Here is a 16,809-nt window from a genome sequence, read left to right as displayed (position 1 = left end):
TAGGATAGGTGTCAATCCATATCTGCCAAGTGACCAGGGCCGGACTGGCACACCGGGATACCGGGAAATTTCCCGGTGGGCCGCGGCACCTGGGGGCTGCTCAGGCAATGTATGTGCCACCGGGTGGCCGGTCCGGTGGCACATACTCTGAGGGGGCCGGCCGGCCGGCTGGCCGGCTGGCCGCATTGCACGCTGGAGCCGCCGGACCGGGTGGCAGCCTCGCTGGTCCGGCGGCACTCCTAATGCTGGGGGCTGAAGGAGGAGGGAGGAGCATGTCTCTGTACCATGCTCCCTCGCGGTTCCCACAATTCACAGCACAGGAACCGCGAGGGAGCATGGTACATTGACATGCTCCTCCCTCCTCCTTCAGGCTCAGCCCCCAGCATTAGAAGTGCCGCCGGACTGGCGAGGATGTATCGTGGAACGCGCTGCCCCCCCTGACTCCTCTCAGGTAGGGGGGTGGGGGGGCAAGAAAGAGACAGATGGGGGAGGGGTGTGTGCAAGAAAGAGACAGAAGGGGAGGGAGAATTGGGGGGGCAAGAAAGAGACAGAAGGGGAGGGAGAATGGGGGGGAGGTGCAAGAAAGAGACAGAAGGGGAGGGAGAATTGGGGGGGTGCAAGAAAGAGACAGAAGGGGAGGGAGAATGGGGGGGCAAGAAAGAGACAGAGGGGGAGGGAGAATGGGGGGGTGCAAGAAAGACAGAAGGGGAGGGAGAATGGGTGGGGGGTGCAAGAAAGAGACAGAGGGGGAGGGAGAATGGGGGGTGCAAGAAAGAGACAGAGGGGGAGGGAGAATGGGGGGGGGTGCAAGAAAGAGACAGAAGGGGAGGGAGAATGGGGGGGGTGCAAGAAAGAGACAGGGGGGGAGGGAGAATGGGGGGGTGCAAGAAAGACAGAAGGGGAGGGAGAATGGGTGGGGGTGCAAGAAAGAGACAGAGGGGGAGGGAGAATGGGGGGGTGCAAGAAAGAGACAGAAGGGGAGGGAGAATGGGGGGGGGCAAGAAAGAGACAGAAGGGGAGGGACAATGGGGGGGTGCAAGAAAGAGACAGAAGGGGAGGGAGAATTGGGGGGGGGGGGCAAGAAAGAGACAGAAGGGGAGGGAGAATGGGGGGGGCAAGAAAGAGACAGAGGGGGGAGGGAGAATGGGGGGGTGCAAGAAAGACAGAAGGGGAGGGAGAATGGGTGGGGGGGTGCAAGAAAGAGACAGAGGGGGAGGGAGAATGGGGGGGTGCAAGAAAGAGACAGAAGGGGAGGGAGAATGGGGGGGGGCAAGAAAGAGACAGAAGGGGAGGGACAATGGGGGGGTGCAAGAAAGAGACAGAAGGGGAGGGAGAATTGGGGGGGCAAGAAAGAGACAGAAGGGGAGGGAGAATTGGGGGGGCAAGAAAGAGACAGAAGGGGAGGGAGAATGGGGGGGCAAGAAAGAGACAGAAGGGGAGGGAGAATGGGGGGGTGCAAGAAAGAGACAGAGGGGGGAGGAAGAATGGGGGGGCAAGAAAGAGACAGAAGGGGAGGGAGAATGGGGGGGCAAGAAAGAGACAGAAGGGGAGGGAGAATGGGTGGGGGGGTGCAAGAAAGAGACAGAGGGGGAGGGAGAATGGGGGGTGCAAGAAAGAGACAAGGGGAGGGAGAATGGGGGGGTTGCAAGAAAGAGACAGAAGGGGAGGGAGAATGGGGGGTGCAAGAAATAGACAGAAGGGGAGGGAGAATGGGGGTGGTGCAAGAAAGAGACAGAGGGGGAGGGTGCAAGAAAGAGACAGAGGGGGAGAGAGAATGGGTGGGGGGGTGCAAGAAAGAGACAGAGGGGGGGTGCAAGAAAGAGACAGATGGGAGGGAGAGTGCCACAGGGAAAGGAGGGAGAATAGAGAGACAGAGGGGGGAGAATAGAGAGACAGAGGGGGAGGGAGAGTGCCACAGGGAAAGGAGGGAGAAAGAGGCAGAGGGGGGAGAATAGAGAGACAGGGGAAGAGATATGTGGGGGAGAGAGAGAGAGAGAGAGACACATGGAAAGGGGGGGAGAGACAGAGGGGAAGAGATATGTGGGGGAGAGAGACAGATGGGAAGAGATGTGTGGGGGGAGAGAGACACATGGGAAGGGGGGAGAGAGACAGAGGGGAAGAGATATGTGGGGGAGAGAGGGGGGAAGAGACAGAGGGGAAGAGAGATGTGGGGGAGAGAGACACAGGGAAAGGGAGGAGAAAGAGACAGAGGGGAAGAGAGATGTGGGGGAGAGAGAGACACAGGGAAAGGGGGGGAGACAGAGGGGAAGAGAGAGACAGGGAGAAAGGAAAGAGACACACAAGGGGAGGGGGAAGAGAGAGACAGGGAGAAAGGAGAGAGACACACAAGGGGAGGGGGAAGAGAGAAACAGAGGGAGAAAGGAGAGACACACACAAGGGGAGGGGGAGAAAGGCAGAGGGGGAAGAGAGAGACTGGGAAGGAGAGGGGAGACTCCTCCCCCCCCACGAGGCTCTCCCCTGGTGGTCGCAGTGTTGAGAGTGAACTCTAGGCTCATAGACACACTACCCCCACACACACACCATACACATGCACACATTGCCCCCCACACACATTCACAGCCCCCCACACACACATTCACAGCCCCCCCATACACACATTTCCCCACACACCCTACGCATTCACACACTACACCCCCCCCCCCCCCCCACACACACATACACGGAACCTTTCACACACACACTGCACCCCTCACACATTGCACCACTGCTCCTATACCCTACTACAGCCCCATATCCCAGCAGACCCCAGGTAAGTTGTCAAACTGTTCTTAACCCCTTAAGGACCAAACCTCTGGAATAAAATGGAATCATGACATGTCACACATGTCATGTGTCCTTAAGGGGTTTTAAACGGTTTGACTTCTTACTCTGTGAAGGGGTCCCGGCACTCCTTGCACCATAACCACTACACAGAGCAGTACTGGTTATTGTGCATGGATTTTTTCCCCTCCCGGGATCAGGCTCTGGATCCTCCAATGGTATATGACATGTATATTAATGTGTGTATTAGTTATATACATATATATACATACAGAAATATATGTTGTACCTTGCACACAAGCTAACCTTCTTTAGCAAATAAAACCGGGTGCATTACCAGGGCCAAATGTCCATAAATCCAAAGTAAATGGCTGATTGAATCCTGATGAAAGTCCACAAGAGGGACTGAAACGTCGATTTTTATGGAACTGGAATAAAAGTTATATTTTAAAACGAAGTACCCGTAAGTGCAGCCATTTACTTTGGATTTATATATATACATATATACATATATATATATATATATATATATATGTTAAAAGGCCTGAACTTGTGGAGGCCTGAATTTGTGGGAGGAGTAAGTCCCCTACTTAAACTCCCAGCCCCTACTCACCTCTGCCTTTCAGCTGATTGTTTTGTCCCCATAGCAACCAGCACTTCCTGTCCAGCTTCCCTCCAGAATTTTTTCCTGTTTCCAGCAGTCAGACGTCCTGACCAGTCCTCTGTCCGTTTGAGGCCTTCCACTCGGTTCCCAGTCAAGGTACCCGGTTTCCGGTCACGAGACCGGCACGTTCACGTAAGTTAGGCGTAGGAAATAGCGCCCCGCTATTTCCCGCCCATTCGGGCCTAAAAACGTAGGGGTAGGCTCCCTCTATCATATTCGTACAAATACTCGCTTTTTTAACCGATTTCAGTGTTCACGCCAAAACAAACGAACGCTCGGCACTTTATCACTGCTTTTACATATTCGTACGGAAACTACCTAATCTATTATTATTTATATACACAGTAATATTATTACGGGCATTCTCTTATTTCCGTTTGGTCACCCAGGACCAATCTGTTTCGTACGATTAAAACACAAACACCTTGCTCTAAATCCATATTCGGCTAGTTCTTATTCAAATAGGCTACAGTATGCACTAAGTTCTATTTCACGAATTCTACTTTTCGTTACGTATATTCCCTGTTCGGTCATATTGCTACTGATACCTTTTTTTGTCAGTTTGGGGATATAATTAGCTTGTTTAAAAATCTGCCTTGTAATTTTCTTTCTATGTTAACCAGTTAATTTGTTTTACTACTTTTTAAAATATCCACGTCTATCATAAACGTACGGTTTCTATACACTGTGGCAGGATGGCCAGGCTCGTCACAAACTTCAAATGCAACAGTCAGGATAAAATAGTACTGCAGTTTGTCACTTTCCACAATATATACAAGGTTGTGCTCTTCCACAAAATAAAACAAAAGAAAATAAATCCTACTCCAACTTGGAGACTTACTAAACAACAGTATTATAAACTATTCAACTGGCCAGCTAATCTAGTTCCCAGTTTTAAACAAAATGAAATACAGCACTTTAAGCAGGTTTCACACAGTACCTTTGTCTCAGGCTTAACTGCCTCCTCTCTCCCAGCTGTTAGACTCTCTGATGTCTTCAGAGGCTAACCTTTTAAAACCCTAGTGCTGGTTAATTACATTCACCTGGTATATAACATTCAAGGGGTGACTCCCACCAATTAACCCCATCATGCTGGGAATAGAGAGCACTCCAATCTATTACTAACATAGAAAGCCTCTCTGACCTTGCCACAACACATATTTACCTATTAAACACTTCATTTTGTCACATATACTAATAAATACTGTTTATAAACACAATATCCGGCACATAAACGTCTGTACTATTCATTTTCCATATAATCACGCTGTCACATATTTTTGGCTTTACAGACTGCATCGGTTTCTCGCTTTTTCTGCGCTAAAGTTGTTTATTTCAAGGTCTTTTATTACAGGAACAGGTATTGTATTTTATCACTTTGCATTATAAAGCCATAGGCCTAAAATGTTTACATATTGGGTTTTATTACTTACCTCCACACCTGTCGTTAACTATGGAATTTTTCTTCGGTTAACCCTTAGCTCCAGTATTAGTCTAGGCTTCCCCCGGTTCTACACAGTTAAACCGTTTCGCATAACGTAATTTCTTTATGTCAAACCAAGGTATAGTTCACAACTCGTTTGTTACTACACCTCATATAAAACCTATCACGGTCTCAAGTTCATTACTACTTTTCCACAGGCTTACGCCCACGGTACGTTAATTCTTTACTATTATTTCTACTCAGACATACGGTCATACAGCCATCAGGCTCCGGAAAACACCAAAACCTGACCCGGTACTCAGCCATACCTTCAGGTACTTACGTCTATACCCAAATACGTCCAATCGTCACCCCAAGGCCTCATCCAGCCTTCTCACAAATATCTATTTCAGCCCAGACACACACTTAAACCTTCCAGATCCCTCAATGCAGGATCTCACGTTGCGCCCCTAACAAACAACCTACTCCCAATTCAAATCATACGCCACCACGATACGCATAAATACGTCAACATCTGTCTTAAAGCCTCAGGACTCTTCCTCAAGGACAGCATTAGACGAGACTTACCACACTTATTACCACCAGAAGGTTCCAGATACCATTCGCAAGAAGTCAAGGTTAGTATCTACACAACATTCCAGTCCTTTCACCTTATCCTTAAATATACAATCGAACTGGCTACAGGGTCTAGGCTAATGCCTTAGCGCACCCTATCAGAAAACCCGTCCCAGCGAGGCCTTCCATCCCCCCCCACCTCAACACGGAGGTACGGCCCCACGCCCAAATCATAGCTACAAGCCTCGCATGCCCTACTACAGGGCGCTAGTCAGGGCCTCACCTGTCACGGCCACACGTTTTGATTTCTCTCTACTGTCACCGAGAGGCCAACATCCCGCCACCACGTCTGTGGCAACTACGTCATAAGCCAAATCATAGGTAGAGCCTCTCACCGCCACTTGGCATTAGCAGGGCCTCACCTATCCAAACATTCAACAGTTAAGTTTTTCGCTTTGGCATCTAGCATTACAGTCCAGTTCTTCCATATACACCACCCCACATACCCCGCCTACTTACCTTACGCCCCTTCTAATATATCTTTCACATAATCATTCCTTTTAGAATGTCCCAAGAACCTATTCCAACCAAAGAATTGACAGAAGAAACTCCATTCACGCCTACCAGACCCGGGTCTCCAGGCGAATCACTCACTCTTTCAACCCCCACGTCCTTGAGAGCATGGACTATTCCCAAAATTACGACCGAGCTTAGGCTCAGGGGAATCCCCTTTCCGGCCACAGCTAGGAAGGCTGAACTTTATAGGCTACTTACTCACCAAGCCCCCGAGCCCAGGCCAGGGACTAGCTCTCAAGGACAACCACCAAGCAACAGCACGGCCACCCAGGATACCCTGGCAGAGATCTTGGCCAATCTACAGACCCTCAATAGCAGGCTATCTAAGGTGGAAAGCGCCATCTCCTCCCCAGGTACTACCACGGTAGTCCCAGTCGCTTTCACGGCTGTACCTACTATACCAACATGCCCTCCTATACTCCCCCCTCCAGCACCGGGCACAGCCATTACACCATTTGAGTCACCAGCACACTCCGTCCCTGACTCTATCAGGAAAGATATCCTAGACGGGAAGGATGTGTGTCTGGTGTCCTTGCTCATAGCCTCACAGGATGTACTTGAGAACAAGGCATTCAATTACGGTGATATCTCTGTGGTGCTCAAGACAAGGGATCCCAGGCTTAATCATCTGGTGGATTATCTCACCACAGGGTTCACTATAGGGTTTCTCACGGGTATTGTAGCCATTCCCCCAGGTACACTAGAATGCCCTAATCTCCAGTCAGCACGTTTAGACCCAGTCTCCATAGACACTCTCATTGCCTCTGAAATCATCAACGGTTTCATGATCGGCCCCTTCACCTCTTCACCATTCTCCTCCTGGCGCACTAACCCCATTGGTATTGCTATTCACAAATATTCTAAAAAAAAACAAAACAAACAAACAAAAAAAAAAAAAGTCTAATTATTGATTTATCGGCACCGCACTCCTCTTTTGTTCCAAGCATAAATGCACTCATTCCAGCAGACGAATTCTCACTTCAGTACGTAACCATCGACGACGCCATACAGTCCATCATATCATCTGGTAATCGACCCTGGCTTAGCAAAACGGACATCACAAACGCGTTTAAATTACTACCCATGCACCCCTCACTCTGGCACTTACACGGTGTTAAATGGCGAGGGAAATATTACTTCTCTACACGACTCACTTTCGGTTCTCGAAGCAGCCCCAAACTGTTCGACATTTTCGCAGAGTCACTATGCTGGCTGCTTCTGAACGTCACCAGGTGTCACTCCATTATCCACTACCTCGACGACTTTTTACTAATAGAGCCAGGGTCACCTTCACCCACAGCAATCAGAAGCACTACTGCACTATTTTCCACACTTGGAGTCCCTTTGTCCACAGCCAAAACTATAGGCCCCACAACTAAATTGACCTTTCTGGGGATAGAACTGGACTCGGTTAACCTCAGAGCTAGCCTCCCCCACGACAAACTGTCACGTTTGAGAGGGGAGATGACTTGTTCCTGCGGAATGATGTTTGCACTAGAAAATAACTTCAGTCCCTTCTCGGATCCCTGAACTTTGCGATGCGCATCATTCCGCAGGGAAGGTCTTTCATATCCAGACTCCTTTGCCTGCTGCACGGAGTTCCGGACTCTGGCACAGTTTCTTTGGACCCCCACGCCAAGGCTGACTTAGCTATGTGGGGGAAGTTTTTGAAGGACTGGAATGGAATCTCCATGTTTATTCCCCCTCTCTCCACCTCTTCACCCATCATCCACACAGACGCAGCAGCCAATACCGGTTTTGCAGCCATTTTTGGGAACCACTGGTTCAGGGGCCATTGGCCCACTGATACGGATGCCTTGCCAGGATTCAGAGAGACCTCAGCACTATTTGAAATTTATCCCATTGTGGTGTCCGCACACACCTGGGGTCATCTCTGGTCTGGCAAGGCAGTCAAATGCTACTCTGATAACTCGGCAGCTTGCGAAATCGTGAACAAAGGGCGATCATCTTCCCTGACCATCATGCGGCTGATTCGCAAGCTGACCTGGTTGGCAGTTTCACTTAGTTTGTTTTCACATCCCGGGTATTCACAACACGGCCGCTGACGCTCTTTCTCGTTCTCAATTTCAGGCATTTTCTCAGGCACTCCCAACGGCTCACCTACAACCATCCAGGACACCACGGTTCCACGATCTAATCCTGGATTAAGCACACTCTTGAACCACGCTAGAGCACTCACTCACCAAGCATTATCACCAAACACGGCTATCACTTACAATAGGGCTCTTAATATATTTAATAAATTCACAGCAGAGTTCGGTTTACAAGGTGACTTCTCTATTCAAACCATGGTGGCTTTTGCCTCTTTTTTCCACCTACACCTTAAACTATCTCACAACACCATTAAACTATATCTCACGGGGGTCCAGCACCACAGCCTCACCTTTTTTTCCTAACAACACACCTTTCCTGTCTTCATACCCCGTCAAAAAGGTTTTGAAAGGAATATCAAAGGTTTCACCTCCACTCTCTACCATTAGATTACCTATAGATGGGCCTATCTTCAGGTCACTTAGCAATCTCCTTGACACAGCCCCATTCGACATCGGCACAAATACGGTGATCAAATCTGCTTTATATCTCGCTTTCTACGGTTTTCTCAGACCTAGAGAGTTCACCGTAATTTGTCAAGGAGATACGAAGCTAAGACTTAAAATATCACACCTCACTAAAATAGAGGATCACTACCAACTTTCGATCCCTACAACTAAAACCAACCGGTCACTACACCCTACTATAATTCCTCTCTTCCCTACTGATAATGCCTGGTGTCCGGTAAAAGTACTAGACCACCTACGGTCAACTCTGCACGGTCACCTACTGGACTCTCCGCTCTTAACACTACAAGGGCACCCGTTAACCACAGCAAAATTGATGGTTCATATCAGAATTCTGTTATCTAAGCTCGGACACAACCCGATTGCATTCTCTAGGCACTCCTTCCGTATAGGAGCAGCCTCTAGCACTAACACACCGGTCCATATCATCAAGAGACTGGGGCGGTGGAAATCCTCCATATATACTGCATATATTCCACAGCCGGAGAAAGAGCTTCGCCAAGCTTTCAGCAACTTGGTTTTGTAAAAAATGCAATAAAGTGTGTATCTTTTTGCCCTCTTTTATTTACAGGCCCACTCGTACGTTGGTTTCGGCACACCACAACCAACTTTGCTCACAGTTACTATCCATTACGTATTTAAATTCCGAGCACAAATATATATATATATATATATATATATATATATATATATATATATATATATATATGTCACAACTAGTAATGTGGTCCAGCACGCAGAACTTATGTAAACATATACATAAGTAAGAAAAGGAAAATAATAGGATAGAGCGTAAACCGGACCTTAGAATGGCCGGACTAATACGCTAGAGACAGAGAATGGTCAAAGGGAAAGCCGAGGTCAAGGAAGCCAGAAAATACTCAATACCGATAAAACAAGCCAAGTCAGGGAAACCAGAGATCAGAATAACCAGGGAAACGCCAAGGATCAGGATACCAGGAAATCAGAAACACAGAATCAGCACTCTCAGGAAACCAGGAAACTGAAACCACGACATGGCAAAGTACTAGGGTGAATTAGGGGTTTAAATACCCCTCTCTAAGCTATGATTGGTCAGAGGGCGACCTCTGACCCCAGAACGTGCGTGTGCGTTGACGTCGTGACGTCACGCACACGTTAGTATAATTCTCGGGGGCGGGGCTATCCTTAGACGCGACCACGTGGTCGCGCCATATTGGATTCGGGCGTGATGCCCGGAAGAACTACACGCGCGGTTCCCGGCTCGCCGACGAGCAGGTAAGCTCGTGTAGTCGGAGCGGTCGTGCCGGTCGGGCACGACCGTGAGGCTCGGCGGGCCGGTGACCGCAACAGTACCCCCCACTCGAAGACCGCGCACCGAGCGGGAAGGACCCGGCTTAAGAGGAAAGCGGTTGTGAAATGACCGGATAAGACGGGGCGCATGGACCCGGTCAGCAGGAACCCAACAACGTTCCTCGGGACCATAACCCTTCCAGTCAACGAGATAGGACAAGACACCTCTGGATAATTTGGAGTCCATGATAGAACGGACTTCGTATTCCTCTTGATCACCCACTACCAAGGGCGGAGGAGGAGTGGATACCCTTGTGTAGCGATTGCAAGTAAGGGGCTTGAGCAGAGACACATGGAAAGTATTCGCTATTCTCATATGAGCCGGTAGTGCCAAAGTATAGGTCACTGGATTAATACGTTGGGTAACTCGAAAGGGACCAATGTACCGAGGGGCAAATTTCATGGATGGGACCTTAAGCTTGATATGTCTTGTGGAGAGCCACACCCTGTCACCTGGAATATAGATAGGATTAGCGCCCCGTTTCTTGTCAGCTTGGACCTTCGCTCGTAATGAGGCTTTTTGCAGAGCTGAATGGACGGAATCCCAAGTATCATGAATCGAATCTAAACGGGTGTTCAAAGCGGGGATTTCTGTGTCTGAGAATGCAGAAGGAAAAACAGTGGGGTGATAACCCTGATTAACAAAGAATGGACTGTGATTAGAAGATTCATGAGTGGCGTTGTTTCTGGCGAACTCAGCCATGGGTAAGAGCTCGTACCAGTTAGATTGATTGGCATTTATAAAACAACGTAAATAGGCTTCTAAAGACTGATTCGCCCTCTCTGCTGCTCCATTTGTTTGAGGGTGATATGCTGACGAAAAGGAGAGTTCGATGCCCAATTGTTTGCAAAAGGAACGCCAAAACCTAGAAACAAACTGGGTACCTCTGTCAGATACTATGCTTTTGGGTACACCGTGCAACCGAAAGATCTCTCTCAAGAATATTTGAACTAGATCTTGAGCAGATGGTAATTTTTTAAGTGGGACGAAATGTGCCATCTTCGTGAATCTATCAATGACCATAAGGACTGTATTAAACCCGTTTGAACTGGGTAGATCCACAATGAAATCCATGGCCAAGTGGGTCCATGGAGCACTAGGTATGGGCAGTGGTTGTAATAGTCCAGGAGGTGACCTGGGAGGAACTTTAGAAACAGCACATATTTGACATGCCCCAACATAATCTTTGACATCGTTTCTAAGAGCAGGCCACCAAAATCTCCTGGAGATGGCAGAGAGAGTTTTATGGACTCCAGGATGGCCCGCTGTGAGGCTGTCATGGAACAAATCTAGTACCTTCTTTTGAAACTGAGGTGACACATACAGTTTGTCCGGAGGTTTACCCACAGGTGCCTGAGTTTGATCTGCTATTATGGCACAGAAGAGTGGAGAAGACACTTCGGAAACTGTAGTGGCAATGAGGCATTCAGGAGGTACAATAGGATATATCACCTGTTCCGGAACTTCATCTGTCTCAAACTGCCGAGAAAGTGCATCTGCCTTGGTGTTTTTAGTACCAGGTCTGTATGTAATTACGAAATTGAATCGGGAGAGGAACAATGACCACCTAGCCTGACGAGAGGACAGTCTCTTAGCGTCCCCAATATAAGCCAAATTCTTATGATCAGTAAAGATCAAAAGTGGCTCTTTGGAACCTTCCAAGAGATGCCTCCATTCCTTAAGGGCAAGTACAATGGCCAAAAGTTCCCTATTCCCTATGTCGTAATTCCTCTCTGCAGGTGTGAGTTTGCGAGAGTAAAATCCACAGGGATGTAAAGGCGTATCAGGACTCTCTCTTTGAGACAGAATGGCTCCAACTCCTGTCTCTGATGCATCCACCTCTAGGATAAATGGTTTGGATGGATCAGGATGGGTCAGGACAGGTGCTGAGGAAAATAAAGATTTTAATCGTTCAAATGCCTCTCTTGCTTCTTTGGGCCAAGATATACAATTTGCTCCTTTTTTTGTTAAATTGGTTATAGGGGAAATCACGGAGGAAAATCCCCTTATGAATTTGCGGTAGTAATTCGCAAAACCTATAAAGCGTTGAGTAGCTTTAAGGCCCTTGGGTAATGGCCACTGTAAGACTGCCTCCAGTTTACGAGGATCCATCTGGAAACCAGACGGAGATATAACGTATCCAAGGAATTGTATCTCCGTTTGGTCAAACTGGCATTTCTCCAGTTTACAGTAAAGGCCGTTCTGTAACAGGGTTTTCAGTACAATTCTCACATGTTCGTGATGTGTCTCTAGGTCTGGGGAATAGATGAGAATGTCGTCCAAATACACTAGAACGAACATGTGAAGGTACTCTCTTAGGACATCGTTGATAAAATCCTGGAATACCGCTGGAGCGTTACATAATCCAAACGGCATAACCAGGTATTCGTAATGTCCCATTCTGGTGTTAAATGCGGTCTTCCATTCGTGACCGTCCTTAATTCTGACTAGATTGTAGGCACTACGGAGATCGAGCTTGGTAAAGACTCGAGCTCCCTTTAATCTGTCGAATAGCTCTGATATAAGGGGAATAGGGTAGGCATTTTTTATGGTAATCCTATTCAATCCCCTATAATCAATACAAGGGCGTAGGTCTCCTTCTTTTTTAGAGACAAAGAAGAATCCAGCCCCGGCTGGTGAGGAGGACCTACGGATATGACCCTTTCTGAGAGCATCCTTAATATATTCCTCCAAACAAAGATTTTCCTGGGGGGACAAGGCATAGACTCCTCCCTTGGGAGGCATAGTCCCTGGTAATAAGTTTATAGTACAGTCATAAGGTCTATGAGGAGGTAACCCTTCTGACTGGACCTTGTTAAATACCTCTTTCAAATCCATATACTGCTGTGGAATTTGTGTGGTCAAGGGAGGTGTAACAGGAACATTAATGGTGCCAATAGGTTGTGGGATTTGCTTAAAGCAAACACCTTTGCATCTCTCACCCCAACTCACAATCTCTCCTTCAATCCAATCCAAATGTGGATTGTGTTTCAGGAGCCAAGGGAAACCGAGTATTATCGGAACTGTAGGTGAAGATATAATTTGAAAGGTCATTTCTTCAGAGTGGAGAATACCCACTGAAACAGTGATTGGCAGAGTTTCGTGTGTGATGAAAGGCTGGGTAAGAGGCCTTCCATCAATGGCCTCGACTGCTATAGGTTTCTCTTTATGTCTTAAGGGCAGGAGATGTTTTGCAGAGAATTCTTTGTCTAGGAAATTCTCCGCTGCCCCAGAGTCAATCATAGCCTCACACTGAACAGTAGTGTTCTTGAAAGATAAGGTTACTTTGACAAGGAAACGGTTCTTAGTCAATTTAGGGGACATATACATCACACCTAAGGTCGGTCCCCGTACGTGCCTTAGGTGTGCAAGTTTTCCGGCCGAACCGGGCATGACGATCTTAGATGTCCCTTCTTGCCACAATACAAACATAACCCCTCGTTACGTCTGTGTTGTCTCTCTGCCTCAGTGAGTTTAGCGCTACCCAATTGCATGGGTTCAGGTTCCGGAAGAGGCGTTTGGCTACTCACCACTGGGTTAGAGAAACGAGGGGCTATGGACAAATTAGAACGTCTGTTACGTTGTTTGTTTTTCTCTCTCTCTCTGAGCCGGTTATCAATGTCTATCATGTATGCAATAAATTCGTTAAGATTAACCGGAAGGTCTCTAGCTGCAGTCTCATCTTGTATACTCTCAGCTAGACCCTCAGAGAAAGCAGCCACCAGACCACTATTGGTCCAATCAACCTCAGATGCTAATGTCCTGAACTCTATTGCATAATCGGCTACAGAACGACTGCCTTGCTTGATTCTCATAAGGGCTTTGGCAGCGTTCTTCTCCCTGCCTTTAGGTTCAAGCGTAGCCTTAAAGGCCGTAAGAAAAGTATTGTAATCACGGGCTACTGCGTCACCACTTTCCCATAAGGGGTTAGCCCAGGTTACGGCCTTTCCTGTTAATTGGTTCATCAGATAGCCAATTTTCGATCTATCTGTTGGGAATGAACCTGGGGAGGCCTCAAAGTGGTATTCAATTTGGTTTAAAAAAACTCTGAATTCCTTGGAATCACCTCCATAGCGAGGGGGCGGTGACAAGGTTATGGACGGTGGTTTATGTGGTACGGGAACCACTACAGGTGGCGGAACCACAGGTGGTACCGGAGGAACCTCTAAATAGGCAGTCCTCTGGAGCAAGGTCTGAAATGCCTGGGCAAATTGGTCTAACCTGTGGTCCATATCCTCCACCCTACTCTCACATGCGATCATATGCTTGCATAGTTCTGCAGGATCCAAGGCCATGTCGTAATGTCACAACTAGTAATGTGGTCCAGCACGCAGAACTTATGTAAACATATACATAAGTAAGAAAAGGAAAATAATAGGATAGAGCGTAAACCGGACCTTAGAATGGCCGGACTAATACGCTAGAGACAGAGAATGGTCAAAGGGAAAGCCGAGGTCAAGGAAGCCAGAAAATACTCAATACCGATAAAACAAGCCAAGTCAGGGAAACCAGAGATCAGAATAACCAGGGAAACGCCAAGGATCAGGATACCAGGAAATCAGAAACACAGAATCAGCACTTTCAGGAAACCAGGAAACTGAAACCACGACATGGCAAAGTACTAGGGTGAATTAGGGGTTTAAATACCCCTCTCTAAGCTATGATTGGTCAGAGGGCGACCTCTGACCCCAGAACGTGCGTGTGCGTTGACGTCGTGACGTCACGCACACGTTAGTAGAATTCTCGGGGGCGGGGCTATCCATAGACGCGACCACGTGGTCGGCGCCATATTGGATTCGGTCGTGATGCCCGGAAGAACTACACGCGCGGTTCCCGGCTCGCCGACGAGCAGGTAAGCTCGTGTAGTCGGAGCGGTCGTGCCGGTCGGGCACGACCGTGAGGCTCGGCGGGCCGGTGACCGCAACAATATAAATAGAAAAATATGCCTTTTATATTTACACTAACATATTTAAAATGAAGCGCGCACCCACAGGACTTCAATATAAATAAGATAACGTAAATTTTTTACAGTTGTGCCGTACATACATTCACTATTTCAGTCCCATTACCAAGCTTTCCTTAATATGTCAAGGTAGTTGGACTGAAACATTGATTACATGCACGTCTGCTTAAAATAAATCTGCACTTTTGTTTATTTTGAAGCCTATGAGTGCTTTTCTTTACGTTGGAGTAATAGTTTTTAATTTTAAGTTATCTTTTCTAACTCTGTATCTGCACACTATGCTGGCGCGATGCATTATGGGGCTGGTAAATATTTTTTTCCAGGGCTGCTTTTAATTCCCAGTCCGTCCCTGCAAGTGACCCTATGTAGGGGGAACAGTCCCTATTCTAGTCTGTGTCAATGTCTGGAGGGAGTATCTGCAGTAACACAGAGTGTCTGGGGGGAGTATCTGCAGTAACACAGGGTGTCTGGAGGGAGTATCTGCAGTAACACAGGGTGTCTGGGGGGAGTATCTGCAGTAACACAGGGTGTCTGGAGGGAGTATCTGCAGTAACACAGGGTGTCTGGAGGGAGTATCTGCAGTAATACAGGGTGTCTGGAGGGAGTATCTGCAGTAACACAGGGTGTCTGGAGGGAGTATCTGCAGTAATACAGAGTGTCTGGGGGGAGTATCTGCTTGTAACATTTATATGCACTAAAAAAAAATAATAATAAATTGAAAAAAAAAAATGGTTGCAGCTTCCGAATTAATCTAAAATGGATGCTGTCCAGTAGGTGGGAGGGTCTGCTAGGGAGGGTGTGCTGCTGATTGGCTGTAATGTGTCTGATGACTGTGAGGTACAGGTTCAAAGTTTACTCAATGATGACGAATAGGGGGCAGACCGAACACCGCATGTGTTCGCCGCGGTGGCGGACGCGAACATGCTATGTTCGCAAGGAACTATTCGCCAGCGAACAGTTCGGTACATCACTATCAATGGCTATTAGAATGGTAATGTCCAAAATGGTGGCAGTAAAATGGTAGAAAGAGAGTGGACACGGCTATTCCTTCAGCATAGACGCACAGTAAAAAGCAATGCTGACACAAAGGGAAAAATAACCAATATGTTATATGTTTGGGAGTGAAGGGGTTAACGTGCTTTGTAACACATAGGTTTACATTTAAAATTGTTGAATAAGCTCTACAAATGATTTAATATTTATGGATAGACTTTTAAAATGATTAAATATGAAATCAAGGCGATAATCATATAGTCACACAGTAAATATATAAGAATTCTAACAGTCCTTTCTACTCTTTCTTGCTCCAAGATGCCCACACCTTTTATCAGACCGACCACTTTATCATGAGAGTAAATTCAGTTCTAGCCATAAGCAATAAGAACCCAGCTCTGAAACAGGTAGTTAGATTTGTTCTTCCTCTGTCTCTAGAGACCCCCCTTCCCTCTAACTTTGGCGATAGATTTCATGGCTTTCATTTTCATTGCTCAGTTTCATGTTAATACAATTATATTAAACATAACTCCCATATTTACAACCTCTTAGATCCTTACTATATCCTACAAATATCCTTTGTGTCTGTTTTGACAGTTATTGTCTATAATGCATTCTTCTGTTTCAGTACCCTGTAATCAGCCTAATGTAATTTATAAAACGTGCGGCACGGCTTGTCCAATCACATGTGCAAATATGAACCACCGGCCAGCAGCGTGTACTTCACAATGTGTAGAAGGTTGCTTCTGTAAAAAAGATTACTATGCAAACAGTGTGCGAAGGTGTGTCCGAAAAAGTGAGTGCAGCTAAACAGACTGCGCGCAGAGGGTGTGGCCAGCAACGCTGATGAAAGTTCCCAAGAATAAAGATATGTGGATTAAGGATCTTACAACACATTAAAATGCTAAAATACAATAGAAA

At 47.2% G+C, this 16,809-nt stretch overlaps 1 long non-coding RNA gene across 1 annotated transcript in view; it reads left to right on the top strand.

The window, feature by feature from the left end:
- The window catches only part of LOC134577350 (uncharacterized), a 39,950-nt gene extending 23,356 nt beyond the window's left edge, over positions 1 to 16,594 (top strand). Inside the window, exon 3 of the long non-coding RNA XR_010085989.1 lies at positions 16,517 to 16,594. This is a non-coding gene — a long non-coding RNA (uncharacterized LOC134577350). The remainder of the gene's footprint in view (positions 1 to 16,516) is intronic.
- The last annotated feature ends 215 nt before the right edge of the window (positions 16,595 to 16,809 follow it).

The sequence above is a fragment of the Pelobates fuscus genome, chromosome 11 (genome assembly GCF_036172605.1).
Source record: "Pelobates fuscus isolate aPelFus1 chromosome 11, aPelFus1.pri, whole genome shotgun sequence".
Lineage (NCBI taxonomy): Eukaryota > Metazoa > Chordata > Amphibia > Anura > Pelobatidae > Pelobates > Pelobates fuscus.
Note: the sequence above shows the minus strand (reverse complement) of the source record. Positions and strands in the feature narration are given on the sequence as shown.